Source organism: Globicephala melas, chromosome 21 (genome assembly GCF_963455315.2).
Source record: "Globicephala melas chromosome 21, mGloMel1.2, whole genome shotgun sequence".
NCBI classification, from domain to species: domain Eukaryota; kingdom Metazoa; phylum Chordata; class Mammalia; order Artiodactyla; family Delphinidae; genus Globicephala; species Globicephala melas.
Window position 1 is genome coordinate 23,303,966 of NC_083334.1, and position 24,349 is coordinate 23,328,314.

Here is a 24,349-nt window from a genome sequence, read left to right on the forward strand (position 1 = left end):
GGCTGAGTGTCATTTTCCATTTCTGAGAAGAGACTGCCTTTTCTTGCTGTCTGAATTCCAAATACAGCAATCTTGTTCATGATTGGCTGTCCCAAAAGATGGTTCAGCTTGATCAGAACTGTAACTACAAAATTTCGTTTCGAGTGCTGTAGGTTTCCTTAATGTGATCTCGACCTTATGGTGAGTGTGCCCTGTTTGCCTTGGGGTTTAAATCCTTATTCGTTTCCCCATCCCTGGACCATGAGGGCTGGTTGTCAGCATTCACTTTACTTCATCTGTTGAAGAATATCAGTTCCGTGGCTTCAGGGAAATAGAATATTAAATATGAAAGAAGCAAATAATAAGAAGTTTGTTCTGTTTTTGAGAACAGTTTGGCCATAAATCTAGGAGGGAAAGTAAACATACACAAAGAATTGATATAGTAGAACGGTCAGTTCTAACAAACGAAGACCAGTAAAGCTTTAAGAAAATTCGGGGCTTCCCGTTTTAAATTAATTGGGTAAAGACACTGACTAATTGCAAAACAAGTCTTTTACCCCACCTAATGAGCTTATTCCCTTAAATGTCCAGGCTACAATTTCTGCCTTTGAGTAACTTGAAAATGTTGTCTTAATTTTCTTTCTCAACCTCAGTCAGTAGCAGAAGTGAGGCGTGAGATGGGCTCTAGCTTTTCCTTTCAGTGCATGGCCGTTATGTGATTGAATACGGCAGGGCATTCAAGGAATCCCAAGTGCCTTGCCGTTACTTGGAATATTTCCATCCTATCATTCTTTTTTTTTTTTAAACATCTTTTTTGGGGTATAATTGCTTTACAATGGTGTGTTAGTTTCTGCTCTATAACAAAGTGAGTCAGTTATACATATACATATGTTCCCATATCTCTTCCCTCTTGCGTCTCCCTCCCTCCCACCCTCCCTGTCCCACCCCTCTAGGCGGTCACACGTCCTATCATTCTTCATCTTCTTTCTAAGCCGCATGATCTTGATCTTCTCCCTGCCTTCCCTGACAATACGCTTCAGCTTTTCTTACTGAAATCGAAGGGCACGTGGGTGGGTTCCTTTCTCCCCCGTGTCATGTGCGTGTCAGATTTAATCGCGTTGTTGTGGAAATTAAGTCATTCTGTAGCTCAGTCACTCTTGAAAAGCTGCTGCTTATCAGTGGAAACTAATAGATAAAAGAAGAGTTTCTCCCTTGGTGTGTTCTACAGTTTTTCTATGAAGCCAGGAAATCATAATAGAGAAAAAAAATATTTTGTTCTTCCGTGTCCTAGGGGAACTTAAAACCTTTGTTTATTTGGGAAATCTAAACAAAAGTTTCATCTTATGGTACAGTTGTACTACGGGAGGACGTATGGACATTTCTTACTAATTCTGTATTCTAAACAGCATCTAGCCCAGTGCTGTGTACATTGCATATATTTAGTAAATATTTATTAGTGATGATAATATGTATGCCTCTTCATTTCTTTCTGAAATTTCTTCTCTCTTGAAGGCATCAGAAAAGAGTATTTGTAGGATACTTTCACTTAGAAAAGACAACCTAGAGTAACTCTTTACTTAGTGAATTTGTCTGCTTCACATCTCAGAGTATTTTGAAAAAATTAATTCAGACAGGAACTGTAATGCAATACTTTTATCCTTTCAGTGTTTTATTGAATTCTTTTCTTTCTGAGAGTTTGGTTTTTGGTTTTTTTTCCCTTAAATTTGCTACAACAGCTCTGTGAAGTAGTTAGCCAGAGAGGTGATGGCCAGTTCACAGTAGGGTACATGAAAGCAAGATAGATGAACAAACTGGACACCCATAAGTCCCTGAAGTTACAGGAGAGCTTTGAGCAGAGTTCAGAGCACTGCTCTGGCCGGCTCCACCTACCACCCTTCCCTGTGTACTGAACCGCTCAGAAGTGGTCAGATAGTTTCCATGTCAGGGTCAAAACTTGCCTGACTGCTCATGGCCAAACAGACTTTGAAGTTTTTTTTTTTTAAAAAAAAAAAACGCAAACACCAGTGTATTCTTGAGAAAATAAGTTGGCCTGATTTCTCTTAATATAGCTCCTTTTTATGACATAGGGGCCTTGACGGACAGCAATTACACCGTCCACTGAGATCGACCTTATCATCCATTACAATTACCTCTGGAAATTGTGAACTTTTCTGTCACATATGCAAAATTGTTGTTTTCCCTGAAGCACACCACAAACTAAGAAAGAACACTGTAGTGGTTCTGTACTGGCGAATCCAATTGCATTGTGCCTATAATTGGTACTAGAGGTGGTGAGTTTAACTACCTGTCAGGAGTAGACTATGATGGAATCATAGGATTTGGGGGTTGGAAAAGGCCTGTAGGCTTCTCTGTTTCAGGCCGTGAGAGAGAGGTTTTATAAATGCTTCTTTTTGTTGATGTTTTTTATATGATGGTGGCTGAAAAGTACTCATTGCCATCACTAAAGGAGGAATGTGCTGGGATTCGATTATACAAACAAATATTGACTTGAGCGCTCATTTCTCAAATATTGAACTTAAATGAGCACCAGGTGTGTTAGACACTGGGGAAGAAGGGGACCGTGGTTTCTGCCTTAAAAGAGCTGTCAATCCAAGGGGTTGGTGGTGATCAAAGTTGTCAGGAAAGTTGGCCCATATAAAGGATGTAAAAGAGATGCCTTGCAGCTTAGTCTAGATTGCCGCTAGTCATCTGCCTTATTTGCCGAACACCTGCTCTGTGCCAAGCATGAAAAACCTTTGACCTTGCCGTGCTCCTGTTCCCTTGCTGAAAAATGGGCATAATACCTTCCTCACATTGTTACGAGAGCTAAATATGATATTATAAGATTGTGTTGAAGATCAAATGGGTGTTAATATATGTAGAGTACTAGGCAAATGTAAAGGACAATCTTAATTTTTTACAAAAAAATGAGTTGCTTTTCGTTCCTGATAGTTAAACGTAGGTTTTGATCTTCTGAGGTGTCATCACTGGCTATAGCCAGTTGTCTTTACAAATTAGGAGAAAAGATGAATGACGTTCATATACAATCCCATGAAAGTAGTATACTTCCCTAACTGCCCGCGTACCGCAAAAAAAAAAAAGGCTCTATAGTACTTGGCAGAATTCAGATTCCTGTAGTCCAGCCCTGAGGATTCTGATTCTGTGGGTCTGGTCTAGGACTTATGCTCTGTACTTTTAAAAGCTCTTTGGGTGATTCTGATACACAATCATTTTTGAGAATCACCCGCAGAGCAAGGAATTGTAAAGTTAAGTTCTCCTTACTACTCACTCTCCTCCCTGACCCTAGCCTCACACACATCTCCTCCCCACAAAGAAAGCCAGTGCTCTCTAAGAGTGATACTTTTATTTTATTTTTTACATTTGGATTATCTTTTTTTTGCAGTACGCGGGCCTCTCACTGTTGTGGTCCCTCCCGTCGCGGAGCACAGGCTCCGGACACGCAGGCTCAGCGGCCATGGCTCACGGGCCCAGCCGCTCCGCGGCATGTGGGATCTTCCCGGACCGGGGCACGAACCCGTGTCCCCTGCATCGGCAGGCGGACTCTGAACCACTGCACCACCAGGGAAGCCCTGGATTATCTTAATGGCTTCTTTTTTTTTTGAATTTTATTTTATAAGAGTGATACTTTTAAACACCTAGTAAGCACATAAGCCTTTGGTGAATAATCAAACCACTTCCTAGTTTTCCTGCCACACCACTGGAATTTCCCATTTGTCCAGTACTGACCCCAGCCTTCGGGAAGTGAACTTTCTGACTTACGTCTGAAGAGATCCTGTGAAAGTTCAGAAAAGCCTTTAAAGTACCTGGCAAGTGCCCTCCCAGGGACAACACTCAGCAAATATGAAATCTCTTAGCCATCACCTCTGTGGCATAGGGGCCTTCCAGGGCCTGGACTGAAGCTCCCTGTGCCCAGGGAGCAGAGCCAGCATGCCTGCCTTTTCCAGGGTAGCGTGCACAGCATGTGCTGCTTGGAAAACCAAGGGTGTCTTTATAGTCCCCGCCCCTGCTCAGAAAGTGCACTGAGTGCCACCAGGACCGGGGGCTGTGTATCGCACACCTGCTGTCCTCGAGCGGGGTCACCTAGAAAGATGGCAACTGGGCCTGAGGAAGACCTAACCAAGCTGGGCAGAGGGAGGCAAGGGAAAGACAAAGTTGCAGGTGTTCTATGGGGAGGAGGGCAAGACTTGTTTTTACTCTGAAAAGCAGCTCCCTTGCATTTTTGTGTTTTATGTTTCATGATGCAAATAGTTTTAGTTTTTTCTGATGGTAAACGTACATGCAGTCCAGGAAAATATAAAGAAGAAAATAAGTCACTAAAATTCTACCACCCCAAGACAATCACCATGAACATTTTGGTGTCTGTCCTTCCATGCCTTTAGAATGAAAGTGTATCTCTGATTTTTGAATTTCAAACTCGTTAATTCACCTCTTTGTCTTTGGGACAAAGTTCTGATGCGCACTGAGGTTGAACGGGCAGAACTACTATCTGGCTCTCACAACCCTTCACACGGTCTCTCTCTGTTGCACTTACTGTAGGGCACTATGTATTCAGGTGGCACAGATACCTTGCTAGAGACCAGAGGAGTGGTGGTAGACATGTCTATTGGGCTGTCTTTCTTAACGATCTGAGGTCTCAAGTGAGTCCAGCAAGCTCCTGAACTGCTGGCATTCAGGTGGTTGATTGAATGACCCGTAGGCTTTTATTAAATGCATGGGAAGAGAGGAAACAAACATTTATTGAGCAACTATGCCATTCCCTTAAGAACTGTGTGTAAAATACTTACTTTCCTTCCCAAGGTCACACGGCTCATTTTTAACCTAATTGGCTCTAAACCCACTGCTGGTCTCACCATACCATACTACCTAACTTACGGCCCATGGGTGCTTTTGGCTATCACTGTTTTTAAGATATGCCTTAGGAGGTACTTTAAAATCAGACCTCTGAAGGTTTATTAAAAGACCCCAGAGGCCCGCATCAAGTTGTGAGGGCAAGATTTCAGGGCAGGTCACTACTTAGTGCAAATCCAGCTTCTTTAAAGTATCAGATTTGGATGGCCAGGGTCCATTAACTCTAAAATGTATTCTTAAGTAGTTGACCAACTTGAACTACCTGGACAGTTTTATTTAGTTTTGTGTCGTTAATTCTAAGTCATTATTTCAGGAAATAAGAGTGACCACTTTTAACAGTTTATGTATTTTAGTTCAATAAATAATGGCATCGTCAGTCAGGATATTTGACTTCTTTGTTTATACTCGGAGGACGTGCACACGGGTCGCTTAGGACGTTTTTCAGATCATTCAGATAGAAATGGCAAAGAGCATGGGTGGAAAGGCGTGCGATACAGCCCTGTTTTATTTACATTGTCTGGGGTCCTAAGACCTCACCTGCCCACTCCTTGAAACTGATAGTATGAAACCAGCATAAATACTCCCCGGTTTATGGTTAAGTAGATAACGTGCTCTCTAGGTGGTGCCTCTTTGTAAAGTTCCAAGAGGCTGATACACAATCTGCAGGACATTTTTCACTTTTAATTTTCAAAGCGATTGAACAGATCAGCAAGAAACCTTGCCTGCTCTTTATGTAAAAGATAAAATTGAGAGGCCCGGTCCTGCAGTATTTTTTTTTAAAGGAAAACTAACACAGAACTGAGGGATTGTCTACTAGCTGGATACTGGATCTGTTATTTGGGGAGATCAAAGGTTTCAGTCTATTTTCGGGACCATCCCTGGAGGCAGAAGTATGATGATCATATGATCACAATCTGAGCCCATCTGCATTTGAGAAATCGGCCCATCCTGTTTTCTTGAATCTTCTCGTTACACTTACACTTATAAAATTGTATTTTTATTTCATTTTGGAAAATGATTATGCCTGACCCATTTTATTGTTAGTTATAAAAGTAAGGAGACCATAAATGAAATTTGAAGGGTTAAAATGATAGATTTTCCTCCCGTCCAGAAATAACCACTGTTAACATTTTGTTGTGTATCTTTCTATGTACATTTCTATACATTTCTCTCTCCATATGCATAAAAAAATACGGAGTGTGGCAGGTTGTTGTTGTTTGGTTACAACATATGATCATGCTGTCTTTATCAGTTCTCCCTTACCTCCTGAACACCCTTCCATCCAGGATTATAAAACCACAGCATTATTTTTAAAGGCTCCTTATAAGTGAAGGGCATGGGCATGGCGGTGAGGGCCTTTAGTGCCAGGCTAAGGACTTTTTTCTAAATTAACTTGTAGGGAGAGAATGGAGATTATTGAACGCAACAGTCTCACACTTTACCAAGGCAGACTCTCCTTCTTTAAGCTCTAGGAAGCTGCATTGGGAAGACAGGAAAGGGAGCAGAACACCATAAAATCTTTTATGTAGAGAAGGAAAATGGGTCGTGGGAAGAAGGCACTTGCCCAAATTTTGCCAAATTTGACTCAGAACGCCCCTGGAAATACCTTAGGGAGGTGGCGTGTTTAGGACTGAAGTCGTCCTCCTCTCCACTCACCCCTTCCACCAAGATGATGGAAGAGGAATTGGTGATGGTGAGGAGACAAATCATTGTTTCGCCTGTTTTGCTTAACCCAGTCCTTGCTGGTAAGGGTTTTGATGGGAGGGAGCCCAAGGGTGAAAAGGAAGTTCTGGAGAAAGACAGCAGTAGTGAGGAGTCTTTGGGCAGTCAGAGGCATTGGGAAGTAGTAGTAAAGGAAAGCAGTAAAGGTCAGGAGATGGACACAGGGAGGAAACAGGAGGCAGCCGGCTGCTGAGAGGAAAGGAGATGAGGACATCAGAGTATACATAAAAGCTGAGCTTCCAGGACTGTGCGTACTTGACTCAAGCACCCATTGCCTCCGAGGCAGCTCTGCAGTGGGGACCATCAAGGCTTTCTGTCCTTGCTCTGGACCAGTTTGAAGCTGTCAGAAGTGATGTTCAATGAAACATGCCAGTGACTTCCATTCTGTGTACTGAGACTCCCTACTGTTTGTAACCCACTGAGCACACTCTGAACACCCTCAACCCGGCAATACCAGCAGGCTTTTCTTTTGTTTGTTTTTTTTGTTTTACGGTACGTGGGCCTCTCACTGTTGTGGCCTCTCCCGTTGCGGAGCACAGGCTCCGGACGCGCAGGCTCAGCGGCCATGGCTCACGGGCCCAGCCGCTCCGCAGTATGTGCGATCTTCCCGGACCGGGGCATGAACCCGTGTCCCCTGCATCGGCAGGCGGACTCTCAACCACTGCGCCACCAGGGAAGAGCCCCCAGCAGGCATTTTGTACTCTCGATTGTTATGAGTCAGGACGTGTTTTCGGCACTCAGGATATATAAGAGCACCTAGGCCCCTGGACATTCTGAGAAATAAAACCATGGAAAAAAACCACTGTGAATAAGGACAGCAAAATACTCTTAGAAACCAGAGACCTAAACTAATGTTTATTTCCACCTATGTCCCACTCTGAAAAAGCAAAAGTATTGTTTTCCTTTTAAAAAGAAGAATCAGACACTTACTGAGCCACACCAAGGTTTATAGCCCACTTCCATCTCTTCTCTTCAAACCTGCACATATTCCTAGTTTTTGCTTAATGTGTATAATTGCAATAATTTCAGTAATTAAATGTAACAGTAATATTAAAATATTAGGCAGTGGATTTGGTAAGAGTGGTTTCCATATAGATATATCTTATATGGGAGGTATTTATTACAATATCAGTAGATCAGCTAATTTGATCCAATTTATTTATGTTATGATATAATGAAGAGCCTATCTTTGATTAGCAATGGCTGTTAAGATTTTGCTTTGAATTTCTGTTTCTTGTTTATCTGATCATTGATCAGCTATAAACAAATGCCTTAAGAACTCAGGAAGTCACATCTCCTTGGAAATCACAGAATTCTTTCATAATGCAAATAACTGACCCAACTTTAGTGTTTTGTAAACTCGTATTATTCATTACCTCTGCAGAGAAATGAGAGAATAAAGGGAGTTAATTTACTGGTGCAGTCCAGAGAAACAGACACCACAGACTTCATTCTTTTAAGGCCACGTACCCTCTTTACCTCCTCATTAAAAGGAAAGCATCTCGGGCTTCCCTGGTGGCGCAGTGGTTGAGAGTCCGCCTGCCGATGCAGGGGACGCGGGTTCGTGCCCCGGTCCGGGAAGATCCCACATGTTGCGGAGCGGCTGGGCCCGTGAGCCATGGCTGCTGAGCCTGCGCGTCCGGAGCCTGTGCTCCGCAACGGGAGAGGCCACAACAGTGAGAGGCCCGCGTACCGCCAAAAAAAAAAGCATCTCTTTCTTCGTTAAAGTTTGATGCAGGCTTTCTGTTTCTCTCTTCTGCTTTTTCATACACTTGTAATCCTCAAATACAGAGACACTTTTTCTTGTACAACAATTCTCAAAAGTGTTGGTCTGCCAACCCCTGGTTGGTCTCCAAGACACATTCAGGGAGTTCACAAGGTCTAAACTGTTCTCATGAGAAGAGTTTGTTTTTCTCACTGAGTAGTGGTAGACACAACTACTGGCACCTTAGTACATGTCAAGACAGTGGCACCAAACTGTACTAGTAATCACTGTATTCTTCACTTTTTTCTAAATTTATTTATTTATTTACATTTTATTTTTGGCTGTGTTGGGTCTTCCTTGCTGCGTGCGGGCTTTCTCTAGTTGCAGTGAGCAGGGGCTACTCTTTGTTACCATGCGCGGGCTTCTCATTGCGGTGGCTTCTCTTGTTGCGGAGCACAGGCTCTAGGTGCGTGGGCTTCAGTAGTTGTGGCTCGCGGGCTCAGTAGTTGTGGCTCACGGGCTTAGTTGCTCCGCGGCATATGAGATCTTCCTGGACCAGGGCTCAAACCCGTGTCCCCTGCTTTGGCAGGTAGATTCTTAACCACTGCGCCACCAGGGTAGTCCTCCATTTTTCTTTCTCAAGATTGCTTTGGCTATTCGCGGTCTTTTGTGTCTCCATACAAATTTTAAGATTTTTTTGTTCTAGTTTTGTGGAAAATGCCATTGCTAGTTCGATAGAGATTGCATTGAATCTGTAGATTGCCTTGGGTGGTATAGTGATTTTGACAATATTGATTCTTCCAATTCAAGAACATGGTATATTTTTCCATCTGTTTGTGTCATCTTCGATTTCTTTCATCAGCATCCTGTAGTTTCCGGAGTACAGGTCTTTTGCTTCCTTAGGTAGGTTTATTCCTAGGTATTTTACTCTATTTGACGCAATGGTAAATGGGATTGTTTCCTAGATTCTCTCTCTGGTCTTTCGTTGTTAGTGTATAGAAATGCAACAGATTTCTGTGTATTTATTTTGTATCCTGCAACTTTACCAAGTTCACTGATGAACTCATTTAATAGTTTTCTGGTAGCATCTTTATGATTTTCTATATATAGCATCATGTCATCTGCAAATTGTCTTCTATTAAACCAGATACTGAAGAGGTTTGCAAAAATGTAGAATTTAAGTTTTTCCTTGTCTGTTTCGAAATATGTTTTTCATAAAATATATCTTATTTATTTTAATATGTAATCGTTTGGGTTTAATTTTTTTTAAGTTTTAATTTTTAATATGGTGAATATCAATTGATATAACCCACAGCAACAAAAGTTCTTTGGTGTCTTCAGTAGTTTCTACCCGTGTAAAGGGCTATTGAAGCTAAAGTTTAGAAGACACTGGTCTTAGACATTTAAAGTTAGTATTTTATTCCTGGTTGGATAGAGTTGGCATGGAGAGCTGCAGTTACCAGAAGACTCCTGTAGGTTCGGGGCAGGTGATTATTTGGCTTCAGCAGCTAAAGCCATTCAGTCTAGACTGGAGGGAAACGTTGCCCCTGCAGTGCCCGGGACCTTGCAGGCTCCTATGCCAGCCTCAGCTGTGAGAGGACCTTCTACTGCTGCCGCTTATTGTCTAGAGACCAGCCCGAGAATAACTGCGTTAAGTGGTGGTTTGAACAGCTGGATGATATGCCACCCATTCATTCTCATAGAACCTCATACAGGCCTGGGCCTGGACTGAGTACCGTTCAGAAATGCTTATTCCTCCCCCTGCACACTCCCTTTACCAAATGCAATACAAGCTCATTTCAAGAAACTTGGAAAAGATATAAAGGGAGTTTTTAAAAGTTAATGTTTTTGAGTTCCTAAACCTAAAGGTACATGCTATTAAACTCTTTTGTATTTCCTTTTTTTTTTTTTTTTTGCAATACGCGGGCCTCTCACTGCTGTGGCCTCTCCCGTTGCGGAGCACAGGCTCCGGACGCGCAGGCTCAGCGGCCATGGCTCACGGGCCCAGCCGCTCCGCGGCATGTGGGATCTTTCCGGACTGGAGCAAGAACTCGTGTCCTCTGCATCGGCAGGCGGACTCTCAACCACTGCACCACCAGGGAAGCCCTCCTTTGTATTTTTTAACATACAGGTTTACAAATTTTTTAAGTACAAAGGCTCAAGGCATTTTAACAGCTTTAAAAATATACATGGATTTTCCTCATGTTCATTGGTTTTTAATAATATAACTTTTTATTTACTGTACTATCTGTATATCTTAGAAATTAAATGCAGCAAATTATCTCTTTTTGTAAAGTTGCCAAGGAGACACTAACCCTGTGAGATGGGTTCCTAAGCTGCAGGTGATTTAAATTATCCAGGGAATGTTTTCATCACAGCGTTTTCTTTATACAAACATGCCTCACCCCAGTCCTTAGAGTCACAGGGTAATGAGACTTTGGTGGGGGAGGGGGAGGGGAGGGAGGTATAGTTAATTTACGATGTTTTATTAGTTTCTGGTGTACAGCAAAGTGATTGGGGTGTGTGTGTATATGTATGTGTACACATACATACACATATGTATAGGCATATATATATTCTTTTCCATTATAGGTTATTACAAGATAGATTCTTGTTGTTTATCTACTTTATATATAGTCATGTGTATCTGCTAATCCCAAACTCCTAATTTATCCCTCTCCCACCCCCTTTCCCCTTTGGTAACCATCAGTTTGTTTTCTTTGTCTGTGGGTAACGAGACTTTTTAATAAAGCTTTCATTTCCAATTAAATTCAGGCTTCTGGATAATGGACAAAAGGTAGGCAGAACCGCCAGAGAGAATCTTCCTCTGCTTATCAGGAAGAAAAAAAACAAAACAAAACAGCATTCTACGTATCTCTGCACCCTTTTCTCCTTCTATCAAATGGGGATAATACTGTCATGCACAGTTGTGATGAAAGGTGATTGTGTACTTACGTGCCTGTATTGGGCACATGGTAGTGGCTCAATTAAATGACAGCTTTAAAAAAAAATCATACTCGGTTGCCTACACCTCTAGATCCTTAAATCTACCGCAGATGTGTGGGCGTGGAAGATTAGATGAGATGACAGCTCACTCAACACATTTGTCTCAGGCTTGTGAGACCAGAGGCAGAGGACCTGTGCTTGCAATTCGGACCAGTAGAATCTGTGAAATGGGGTTTTAAACCTCCGTTCCCTAATCCATACTTCTTTATCAGTTTTGCTTTTTCTGTAAATGCTTACCTGAGATGCTGGAGAGATGGATTCTGTGATGGAGTTAAAAAAAAAAAACCTAAAACGGTTTCCTCCTGTTCACAGAACAAAACCTTTCATCTGGATTTCCTTGAATCGGCCCAAACCCCCAGTCCAGCGTTGTCACCCTCTGTTTTCTTCTGTGCACTGTTCCTCCTCAGCAGATCGCGAGCTCCTCTGTGATTTCCTGCCATACTGTTCCTTCACCGTCTTCATCATCACGTCAGGCACCCCTTCAGTCTTTAGATCGCTGTGCACATTTTCTGCTTTCTGAGATCTTCTCACCTTCATCTACTAGGTCAGCCGGCTTCCAGGAGGTCTTTTCCGCATTCGATGCGTAATCATCAGCTTCATCATTGGCACACGGCGTTGTCTATACATTCAGTTTTGCTCTGCCTTCTTTCTATCTCAGTCACTTACAGGCCTGTTGCTCCTACTGAAGTGTAAACATCTCAAGAGCAGAACTGGACCTTATTCCACTTTTTATCTCACCTCTCCTCAAATGTTTGCTCAACTCAAGTGGGAAAATCGGCACAGGAACACACCATAATTTCCTGTACAGAGCTGTTAATGTTTGGCCAGGGTGAGCTCCTTGACCTCCTGAGAGTTATTTAATTAAAAGACAGAAAGACACTTCTCCACCCTCAGCCACTGATTAGACTGTTTTGCTCAAGTAGAGAAGCTGCTCTGGCTCCAGCTCCGTTGCTTCTCAGGACAGCTGAAATCCTAGTAGCTGCACACATTGTGGAATTCAGAGGAGTATGACAGAGCACGGACTACGTTACACTTCGAGCCTGACGTTTTTCATTTCATTTACGCTCCAAGCAACCACCACTTCTACTAGTTTTTTCCCCAAGGAAAAGAGCCTTGATACATGGTAATCCATTGTTACAGATCAGCTGTATATTTCTTGATATGCAGAAATGAGGCCTAGAGCTGAGAACGAAAGCAGGTATCAGAGCATCATGTAATATATAATCCCATTTATATCAATATCAATATGTGTACATTTGTATGGCTTTTCATCACAGGTGTTAAAATATGTAAATCAAGTCTTTTTACAGTTGAAGTGTTCATACCAGGTCAATGTATTGCATAGTTAAGTCTCTTAAGTGTCTTTTAATCTAGAACAGTCCCCTTACCCCACTCTCTCTTTTTTATGCCATTAACTTGTTGAAAAAAGTGTCAGCCTTCCTGAGAAAAAACCGTCCTGCTGGGCTTTTCTGTTTATTTTTTGTGTCCTTTTACTTGTTCCTCTGCTCCTTCTACTTACTGCAAACTGAAAGGCTAGATTTAAAAGGTATGGTTAAATTCAGGTTCACCTTTTTTTTTTTCTTAACTTATTTCTTCTATTTATTTATTTTTGGCTGTGTTGGGTCTTTCTTGCTGTGCGCCGGCTTTCTCTAGTTGCGGTGGGCGGGCTTCTCATTGCGGTGGCTTCTCTTGCTGCGGAGCACGGGCTCTAGGCATGCGGGCTTCAGTAGTTGTGGCACACGGGCTCAGTAGTTGTGGCTCACGGGCTCTAGAGCGCAGGCTCAGTAGTTGTGGTACGGGCTTAGTTACTCCACTGCATGTGGGATCTTCCCGGACCAGGACTCGAACCCACATCCCCTGCATTGGCAGGTGGATTCTTAACCACTGTGCCACCAGGGAAGCCCCCATGTTCACCTTTTTTTGTCAAGTGTCACCATCATAGGCAGTGCCGTGTGCTTCGTATGGCATTGCATTATGAAGTAACTAACATATGGGCTATTCTGCATTTGGTGATGCTAAGATGGACCTGTGAATTTGCATAGCAGTGGCATAATCTCTTCATTGTAAATGTCTCTCAACTTCATTTCCCTGGTTTCATCTACTTATCTTTACCTCACTACTTCATTCGGGGTTGAAAAATGGTGAGTTTACTAATTATATATGTTTACTGTGAAATACAGTTAGTTCATCCAAGGCAGAAAAAATGCAGAATACATGTGGATTATTACCCTTTCATTGCCAATTTTGAGCCTAAGAGATAGGTACCTGGTTGTCTATATTGATGATCACTGTTTTGAGGGGGTTTTGTCACTTCTTTTTCCTTTCACTTTCCATGTTTTTCAGCATCATAATGAACTCATGTTTTTATATTTTCAAGGTGTTACAGTTTATTTCAGTCATTCTTTCTGATACCTGAGGGCAGCGAAGGGGCAGCATCTTTTTTTTTTTTTTTTTTTTTTTTTTTTTTTGCGTTACGTGGGCCTCTCACTGTTGTGGCCTCTCCCGCTGCGGAGCACAGGCTCCGGACGCGCAGGCTCAGCGGCCATGGCTCACGGGCCCAGCCGCTCCGCGGCATGTGGGATCTTCCCAGACCGGGGCACGAACCCGTGTCCCCTGCATCGGCAGGCGGACTCTCAACCACTGCGCCATCAGGGAAGCCCCAGCAGCATCTTTTTAAAAAAAATTTTTTTTAAATTGAAGTATAGTTAATTTACATTGTTGTGTTAGTTTCAGGTGTACAGCAAAGTGAGTCAGTTATATATTATTTTTTAGATTCTTTTCCATTATAGGTTATTTCAAGATATTAAATATAGTTAGCTATACTATACAGTAGGTTCTTGTTTATCGATTTTATATATAGAAGTGTGTATATGTTAATTCCAAACTCCTAATTTATCCCCCCCCCGCCATCCCCTTTGGTAACCATAAGTTTGATTTCTATGTCTGTAAGTCTATTTCTGTTCTATAAATAAATTCATTTATGTTGTTTTTAGATTCCATGTATAAGTGGTATCATGATATTTGTCTTTCTTTGACTTACTTCACTTAATATGTTAATCTCTAGGTCCATCCATGTTGCTACCAATGGAATTATTTTGTTCTTTTTTTAAGGCTGAGTAATATTCCCTTGTATATATTACATACCACATCTTCTTTATATGTCATCTGTCAGTGAGCACTGAGGTTGCTTCCATGCCTTGGCTATTGTAAATAGTGCTGCTATGAACACTGGGGTGTATGTATCTTTTTGAGTTAGAGTTTTCTCCAGATACATGCCCAGGAATGGGATTGCAGGATCATATGGTAGCTCTATTTTAATTTTATTATTATTTTTTTTACCAGAAACAGTTTATTTCCTAGGACCACTAGACACTGACATCAGCTGTACCCTACTTGTTTGTGTCAGGTGATGAGATACTCTGCATGCAGAACACTTCACTGAATCACCCTTGGGGGAAGCTCATTCCAAGGATTAGAAGAACATTTTTTATTGTAAACTACCCACAAATTTGCCAGGTCATTTCCAAGTTCTGATGGAAAGTCTATAATTTTTTTTTAAATCTGTTTTGGAGGTTAATTGCTTCACAATACTGTGTTAGTTTCTGTTGCACAACAAAGTGAATCAGCCATATGCATACACATGCCCCCATATCCCCTCCCTCTTGAGCCTCTTCCCACCCTCCCTATCCCACCCCTCTAGGTCATCGCAAAGCACCGAGCTGATCTCCCTGTGCTATGCAGCTGCTTCCCACCATCCTACTATTTGACATTCAGTAGTGTATATGTGTCGATGCTACTCTCACTTTGCCCCAGCTTCCCCCTCCCACCCCATGTCCTCAAGTCCTTTCTCTATGTCTACCTCTTTATACCTGCCCTGCAACTAGGTTCATCAGTACCTTTTTTCTTTTTAGATTCCATATATATGTGTTAGCAAATGGTATTTGTTTTTCTCTTTCTGACTTACTTCACTTTGTATGACAGACTCTAGGTCCATCCACCTCGCTACAAATAACTAAAATTTCCTTTCTTTTTATGGCTGAGTAATATTCCATTGTATATATGTGCCACATCTGCTTTATCCATTCATCTGTCGATGGATATTTAGGTTGGTTCCATGTCCAGGCTATTGTAAATAGAGCTGCAATGAACACCGTGGTACATGACTCTGTTTGAATTATGGTTTTCTCAGGGTATATGCCCAGTAGTGGGATTGCTGGGTCATATGGTAGTTCTATTTTTAGTTTTTTAAGGAACCTCTGTACTGTTCTCCATAGTGGCTGCATCAATTTACCTTCCCACCAACAGGGCAAGAGGGTTCCCTTTTCTCCACACCCTCTCCAGCATTTATTGTTTCTAGATATTTTGATAATGGCCATTCTGACCAGCATGACATGATACCTCATTGTAGTTTTGAATTGCATTTCTCTAATTAGTGATGTTGAACATCTTTTCATGTACCTCTTGGCCATCAGTATGTCTTCCTTGGTGAAATGTCTATTTAGGTCTTCCACCCATTTTTTAACTGGATTGTTTGTTTTTTTACTATTGAGCTCCATGGGCTGTTTGTATATTTTGGAGATTAATCCTTTGTTGTTTCATTTCCAAATATTTTCTCCCATTCTTAGGGTTGTCTTTTTGTCTTGTTTATGGTTTCCTTTGCTGTGCAAAAGCTTTTAAGTTTAATTAAGTCCCATTTGTTTATTTTTGTTTTTATTTCTGTTACTGTAGGAGGTGGGTCAAAAAAGAATCTTGCTGTGGTTTATGTCAAAGAGTGTTTTCCCTATGTTTTCCTCTAAGAGTTTTATAGTGTCTGGTCTTACCTTTAAGTCTTTAATCCATTTGGAGTTTATTTTTGTGTATGGTGTTAGGTAGTGTTCTAATTTTATTCTTTGACATGTAGCTGTCCAGTTTTCTCAGCACCACTTATTGATGAAGCTGTCTTTTCTCCATTGTATATTCTTGCCTCCTTTATCAAAGATAAGGTTACCATATGTGTGTGGGTTTATCTCTGGGCATTCTGTCCTGTACCATTGATCTCTATTTCTCTTTTTTGTGCCAGTACCATACTGTCTTGATTACTGTAGCTTTGTGGTATAGTTTGAAGTTGGGGAGCCTGATTCCTCTAACTCCTTTTTTCTCCGTCAAGATTGCTTTGGCTCTTCGGGGTCTTTTGTGTTTCCATACAAATTGTAAAATTTTTTGTTCTAATTCTGTGAAGAATGCCATTGGTAGTTTGATAGGGATTGCATTGAATCTGTAGATTGCTTTGTGTAGTATAGTCATTTTCACAATATTGATTCTTCCAGTCCAAGAACATGGTATATTTTTCTATCTCTTTATGTCATCTTTGATTTCTTTCATCAGGGTTTTATAGTTTTCTGAGTACAAGTCTTTCGCCTCCTTAGGCAGGTTTGTTCCTAGGTATTTTATTCTTTTTGTTGCAGTGGCAAATGGGAGTGTTTCCTTCATTTCTCTTTCTGATTTTTCATTGTTGGTGTATTGGAATGCCAGAGATTTCTGTGCATTAATTTTGTATCCTGCAACCTTACCAAATTCATTGATTAGTTCTAGTAGTTTTCTGGTGGCCTCTTTAGGATTTTCTATGTATAGTATCATGTCATCAGCAAACAGTGACAGTTTTACTTCTTCTTTTCCGATTTGTATTCCTTTTATTTCTTTGTCTTCTCTGACTGCTGTGGCTAGGACTTCCAAAACTGTGTTGAATAAGAGAGTGGACATCCTTGTCTTGTTACTGATCTTAGTGGAAATGCTTTCAGTTTTTCACTACTGAGAATGATGCTTGCTGTGGGTTTGTCATATATGGCCTTTATTATGTTGAGGTAGGTTCCCTCTATGCCCACTTTCCGGAGAGTTTTTATCATAAGGTGGTGAATTTTGTCAAAAGGTTTTTCTGCATCTATTGAGATGATCATATGGTTTTTATTCCTTAATTTGTTAATGTGGTGTATCACATTGATTGATTTGCATATGTTGAAGAATCCTTGCATCCCTGGGATAAATCCCACTTGATCATGGTGTATGATCCTTTTAATGTGCTGTTGGATTCTGTTTGCTAGTATTTTGTTCAGGATTTTTGCATCTATGTTCATTAGTGATGTTGGTCTATAATTTTCTTTTTTTATGATATCTTTTTCTGGTTTTGGTATCAGGGTGATGGTGGCTTCGTAGAATGAATTTGGGAGTGTTTCTCCCTCTGCAATTTTTTGGAAGAGTTTGAGAAAAATTGGTGTTAGCTCTTCTCTAAATGTTTGATAGAATTCGCCTGTGAAGCCATCTGGTCCTGGACTTTTGTTTGTTGGAAGATTTTTAATTATGGTTTCAATTTCATTACTTGTGATAGGTCTGTTTATATTTTCTAATTCTTCCTGGTTCATTCTTGGAAAATTGTCCCTTTCCAAGAATTTGTCCATTTCTCCGTGGTTGTCCATTTTATTGGCATATAGTTGTTTGTAGTAGTCTCTTATAATCCTTTGTATTTCTGCAGTGTCAGTTGTGATTTCTCCTTTTTCATTTCTAATTTTATTGATTTGTACCCTTTCCCTTTTTTTCTTGGAGTCTGGCTAAGGGTTTATCAGTTTTGTTTATCATCTCAAAGAAACAGCTTTTAGTTTTATTGATCTTTGCTATTGTTTTCTTCATTGGTATTTCATTTACTTCTTCTCTGATATTTATGATTTCTTTCCTTCTACTGACTTTGGATTTTCTTTGCTGTTCTTTCTCTAGTTGTTTTAAGTGTAGGGTTAGATTGTTTTTTGAGATTTTTCTTGTTTTTTGAGGTGAGATTGAATTGCTATAAACTTCCCTCCTAGAACTGCTTTTGCTGAGTACGATAGGTTTTCCGTCATCGTGTTTTCATTGTCATTTTTTTCTATGTATTTTTTTATTTGTTTTTTGATTTCTTCAGTGATTTCTTGGTTATTTATTCTGTTTAGACTCCATGTGTTTGTGGGTTTTTTTACAGTTTTTTTTTTTTCCTGTAATTGATTTCCTGTCTCATAGCGTTGTGGTCAGAAAAGATGCTTGATATGATTTCAGTTTTCTTAAATTTTCCGAGGCTTGATTTGTGACTCAAGATGTGATCTATCCTGGAGCGTGTTCCGTGTGCACCTAAGAAGAAAGTGTATTTTGCCACGTTTGGTCTCTCTGCTCTGTCGTGTCATTTAAAGCTTCTCTTTCCTTATTTATTTTCTGTTTGGATGATCTGTCCACTGGTGTAAGTGGGGTGTTAAAGTCCCTTACTGTTATTGTGTTACTGTTGATTTCTCCTTTCGTGGTTGTTACCATTTGCCTTATGTATTGAGGTGCTCCTATGTTGGGTGCATAAACATTTATAATTGTTACATCTTCTTGGATTTATCCCTTGATCGTTATGTAGTGTCCCTACTTATCTCTTGTAAGAGTCTTTATTTTAAAGTCTATTTTATGTGCTACGAGTATTGCTACTCCAGCTTTCTTTTGATTTCCGTTTGCATGGAATATCTTTTTCCGTCCCTTCACTTTCAGTCTGTATGTGTCTCTAGGTCTGAAGTGGGTCTCTTTTAGACAGCATATATGTGGGTCTTGTTTTTCTGTCCATCCAGCCAGTGTGTGTCTTTTGGTTGGGGCATTTAATGCATTTACATTGAAAGTTATTATTGATATGTAGGTTCCTATTATCGTTTTCTTAATTGTTTTGGGTTGGTTTTTGTGGGTCTTTTTCTTCTCTTGTGTTTCCCACCTAGAAAAGTTTCTTTAGCATTTGTTGTAAAGCTGGTTTGGTGGAGCTGAATTCTCTTAGCTTTTGCTTGTCTGAAAAGCTTTTGACTTCTCCATCGAATCTGAATGAGATCCTTGCTGGGTACAGTAATCTTGGTTGTAGGTTTTTCTCTTTCATCACTTTAAGTATATACTGCCACTCCTTTCTGGCCTGCAGAGTTCCCGCTGAAAAATCAGCTTATAACCTTATGGGGATTCATTTGTATGTTATTTTATTTTTCCTTGCTGCTTTTAAGATTTTTTCTTTGAATTTAATTTGTGTTAGTTTGATTAATATGTGTCTTGGTGTGTTTTTCCTAGGGTTTGTCCTGTATCGTATGGGACTCTCTGTGCTTCCTGTACTTGGGTGACTATTTCCTTTCCCATGTTAGCGAAGTTTTCGACTATAATCTCTTCAAATATTTTCTCAGACCCTTTCTTTTTCTTTTCTTCTTCTGGGACCCTTATAATTTGAATGCTGGTGTGTTTAGTGTTGTCCCAGTGGTCTCTTAGATTGTCTTCAATTCTTTTCATTCTTTTTTCTTTATTCTGCTCCTCAGCAGTTATATCCACCCTTTTGTCTTCCAGCTCACTTGTTTGTTCTTCTGCCTCAGTTATTCTGTTATTGATTCCTTGTAGTGTATTTATCATTTCAGTTATTGTGTTGTTCATCTCTGTTTGTTTGTTCTTTAGTTCTTCTAGATCTTTGTTAAACATTTCTTGTATTTTCTCACTCCATGCCTCCATTCTATTTCCGAGACTCTAGATCATCTTTATTATCATTACTCTGAATTCTTTTTTTTTTTTTTTTTGTGGTACGCGGGCCTCTCACTGTTGTGGCCTCTCCCGTTGTGGAGCACAGGCTCCGGACGCGCAGGCTCAGCGGCCATAGCTCACGGGCCCAGCCGCTCCGCGGCATGTGGGATCTTCCTGGACCGGGTCACGAACCCGTGTCCCCTGCATTGGTAGGCGGACTCTCAACCACTGCGCCAGCAGGGAAGCCCTACTCTGAATTCTTTTACAGGTAGATTGCCTATTTCCTCTTCATTTATTTGGGCTTGTAGGTTTTTACCTTGCTCCTTCATCTGTGACATATTTTTTTGCTGTCTCTCTCTCGATTTTTTTTTTGTTTGTTTTTTTCTTTTAAATGAGTGTGATTGTGTTCCTGTCTTATTGGTTGTTTGACCTGAGGCTTCCAACACTGGAAGTTTGTAGGCTATTGGGTAGAGCTGGGTCATGGTGCTGAAATAAGGAACTCTGTGAGACCTCACTCCGATGAATATTCCCTGGGGTCTGAGGTTCTCTGTCAGTCCAGTGGTTCGAACTTGGAGCTCCCACCACAGCAGCTTCGGCCCAACCTCTGGCTCATGAACCAGGATCCCACAAGCCACATGGGGTGGCAAAAAAAAAAAAAAAAGAAAGAAAAAAACAATAACAAAGTAAAAAATAAAATTAGACTAGGAAACTAACAGATATGTTGGAAAGAATACAAAAATAAAAATATAGATGACTCAACAACTTGAAGGTACATCAGTACCACAATAGTAAAAAAGAGGGGAAGGGAAAAGAAGAAAAGGTGGGGTGGTGGTGGTGGTGGGAAAGGCCTTGGCTGTGGAGGGTGGGGCCTAAGCAAGGGTGTGGTTTGGGTGGTGGGCGGGCCTATGCTCAGGACCCACAGGGCTGGAAAAGGCCCTGGGGACTGTGGTGGGTGGGGTTTAGGCTCAAGGAACAAGGGGCCCAGGCGTGCCCCCCACCCCTGGTCTCAGAGGGTGGGGGACCTCACCTGGGAGCACAGCAGGCTTCCTGGGCTCAAGTGGGCAGGGCAAACGCCCTCCACTCCTCTCCTGCTTCTCTGGTCTGGGAGGGCCCCTCCCGCCTGCCTCTCCTGATCTCTGAGGCCTCCCTCCTATGTCCCCAAGGAGCCACGTGGCCTGGAGGGGGCTTTGGAGGGCAGGGGACCAGCCTGGGAACTCGGCAGGCTCCCTGGGCCCGAGTGGGCCGGGTGATCACCCTCCACTCCTCTTCTGCTCCTTCCGGAGGGTCCCTCCTGCCTGCCTCTCCTGATCTCCCCAGCCTCAGGGACGCCGATGCTGTCTGGCCTCCACTTCTCCTCCCCCTCTCAGCTCCCCTACGTCCTACCGGTTCACTTTGGGGTTCCTCCTGTCTCCTTGGGCATCAGTGTATGCTACCAGCGGCCGGCAGGCGCCCTGGTTGTGGGGAGGTGCTAACTCTGCGTCTTCCCACACCGCCATCTTGACTGCCTCCAGTAGCTCTATTTTTAGTTTTGAAGGACCCTCCATCATGTTCTCCATAGTGGCTATATCAGTTTACCTTCCCACCAGCAGTGTCAGAGGGTTCCCTTTTCTCCACACCCTCTCCAGCATATATTATTTGTAGACTTTTAAGCAGTGGTCATTCTGACTGGTATGAGTTGATACCTCATTGTAGTTATGATCTGCATTTCTCTAATAATTAGTGATATTGAGCATCTTTTGATGTGCCTCTTGATCATCTGTATTCTTCTTTGGAGAAATATTTATTTAGGTTTCCTGACTATTTTTTGATTGGGTTGTGTGTTTTTTGACATTAAGCTGCATGATCTGTTTGTATATTTTTACAATTTATCCCTTGTCGGTAGCATTGTTTGCAGATATTTTCTCCCAGTCCGTAGGTTGTCTTTTCATTTTGTTTATGCTTTCCTTTGCTGTGTAAAAGCCTTTAATTAGGTCCCATTTGTTTATTTTTGTTTTTATTTCCATTACTCTAGGAGCAGATCCAAAAAAATATTGCTGCAATTTATGTCAAAGAGTGTTCTGCTTTTGTTTTCTTTTAGGAGTTTTATAGTATCTGGTCTTACATTTAGGTCATTAATCCATTTTGAGTTCTTTTTTTGTTTTGTTTTGTTTTTTAGTTTTTTGAGGTACGCGGGCCTCTCACTGCTGTGGCCTCTCCCGTTGCGGAGCGCAGGCTCAGCAGCCATGGCTCATGGGCCCAGCCGCTCCACGGCATGTGGGATCTTCCCAGACTGGGGCACGAACCCGTGTCCCCTGCATCAGCAGGCGGACTCTCAACCACTGCGCCACCAGGGAAGCCCTTGAGTTCATTTTTATATACGGCATTAGAGAATGTTCTAATTTCATTTTTTTACATGTAGCTGTCCAGTTTTCCCAGGGCCACATATTGAAGAAACTGTCTTTCTCCATTGTATATTCTTGTCTCCTTTGTTGTAGATTAATTGACCATAAATGTGTGGGTTTATTTCTGGGCTTTCTGTCATGTTGCATTGATCTCTATGTCAGTTTTTGCGCTGGTACCATACTGTTTTGATTACTGTAGCTTTGTCTATATTGTAGTATGGTCTGAAGTTAGGGAGCGTGATTCTTCGAGCTCCATTCTTTCTCAAGATTGTTTTCACTGTGCAGCAGCATCTTTTTGATGGAAAGAAATTCCAAGACTGCCTCAATGTGCAGAGCTTTGTTATGTCCATTATTCTTGGGGAGTGATGGGCTCTCCCCGCCTGGTGGTTCAGGAATGGAACAGTGCACTTTTGTTCATATACTTCCCCAAGTGCTCAGTAGGACCTGTCATTGTTGGAGTATAAAGAGTTTCTTTGGTCATGTATTTGGTCAAATCAGATTTTTTTAATCCACACAAAAAAAGGCCACTTATACGACCTCACTGAGGATAAGATTTTTAGAAAAAGAGATTGTTGTTTTTTAAATTCTTCAGATTACTTAATTAGGAACTGCAGTAGAGCACTGGGATTACTAGTCATTATATAGGATTGGATATCTTCTTCTTAATTTAAAAAATATGTGAGCAGAAGAGTAATGAAAAGTAGTTTTCCATTTCCCCCCATGAAATTAAACTAAAAATGGAAACGTGGGACATTTAACAGCCAGAATCATCCTCAAAAAGAAATGAAATTTATCTCATAAAATGAGTGTCTTTGAATTATGCACATAAAATAAACGTAAAACAGACTGAGCAATGATATTGACTAGATACTTTAACATAAGCTCGGGGGCAAAAAGTTAAATATTTAGATTAGTGTGAAATGTTAGCTTTGTAGCAGTGTGCCATTGATGGAGTATTCCTGGAACATGTCTTCTCTGCTTGTTTTAACACCTGACCTTGGTCCCTGAAATGGAATGTATAGACGGGAAGACACTCAGTGATGTGGGTGGGTTTGTTTGACATTTTCTCTTTGTTTGTATAAGCCTTTAGTTGTTTCTTTGCACTCGCTTTAATACCATTGAAAATTTGGTGGCTCTCTGGAATCAAGACAGTATGGATCTGTCATTCCATAATGATCTGTTTGGGTTCACTGACTGTTCCCCCAGAAAGACTAGACACTTGAGTCTGAGGTTGAACTTACTTGATTTTTCATTTTATGTTTATGAATAGTAGATTGATTCCATCAACAAATATGGTTCCTGGCACAGAGATGGAAACTTAGTAGGCACTTGGTTTAAAAATGCATAGTTCCCTGACTGTGCCCCTCAACTGGGGCTATTATCGTACATAAACTGATTCATTCTGTCTGATAGGCCACAGTGACATGGCATTTAATTGTTTATTAATGAACTTAATACCTTGTCGTACGCTCATTGGCCATTTAAGAGTGGTATTTTTCTATTTATCTGTTCCTTGTTTCCTTTAGTGATATGTCTATGTTAGAAAAACAGTGCTTTCTTTACTAGCGTGGTTGATTTTCAGTGGATAATTTCTTTATCATTTGGTTGAAGAAGAAGCTGGTAGTTTTGTGTTTTCTTTTTTCTTCCCCCAGAAAAAATGATAACATGAGCACCCATCACAGCTAGTGGTTTCCCTTTAAAGTAGCGATGAACTCCCTGTTCTGGTTGGCCTCACTGAGCTATAGTGGGGATAAAATGAGATAATGTGGGGCTTCCCTGGTGGCGCAGTGGTTGAGAGTCCGCCTGCCGATGCAGGGGACACGGGTTCGTGCCCCGGTCCGGGAAGATCCCACATGCCGCGGAGCGGCTGGGCCCGTGAGCCATGGCCGCTGAGCCTGTGCGTCCGGAGCCTGTGCTCTGCAACGGGAGAGGCCACAACAGTGAGAGGCCCACGTACCACAAAAAAAAAAAAAAAAAAAGAGAGATAATGTGCTTTGAAATATATTAAGCACTACATAATGGCACATTGCAAATGGTACTGCTTCACCAGGAGGACGTGAAACTCGGCTTAAACACAGTGTCATTTAGAATGCAGTTAGTTCCTCTAGAAATACCTTTTTCTTAATTCCTGGGCTCTTACAAAGTCCCTAAGTTTCATTACACTTAATATAGACAC

At 41.4% G+C, this 24,349-nt stretch overlaps 1 protein-coding gene across 2 annotated transcripts in view; it reads left to right on the forward strand.

Annotated features, from left to right (window-relative positions):
* Positions 1–24,349, forward strand: part of RBPMS (RNA binding protein, mRNA processing factor) — a 185,323-nt gene that overhangs the window by 113,256 nt on the left and 47,718 nt on the right. The window lies entirely within an intron of this gene.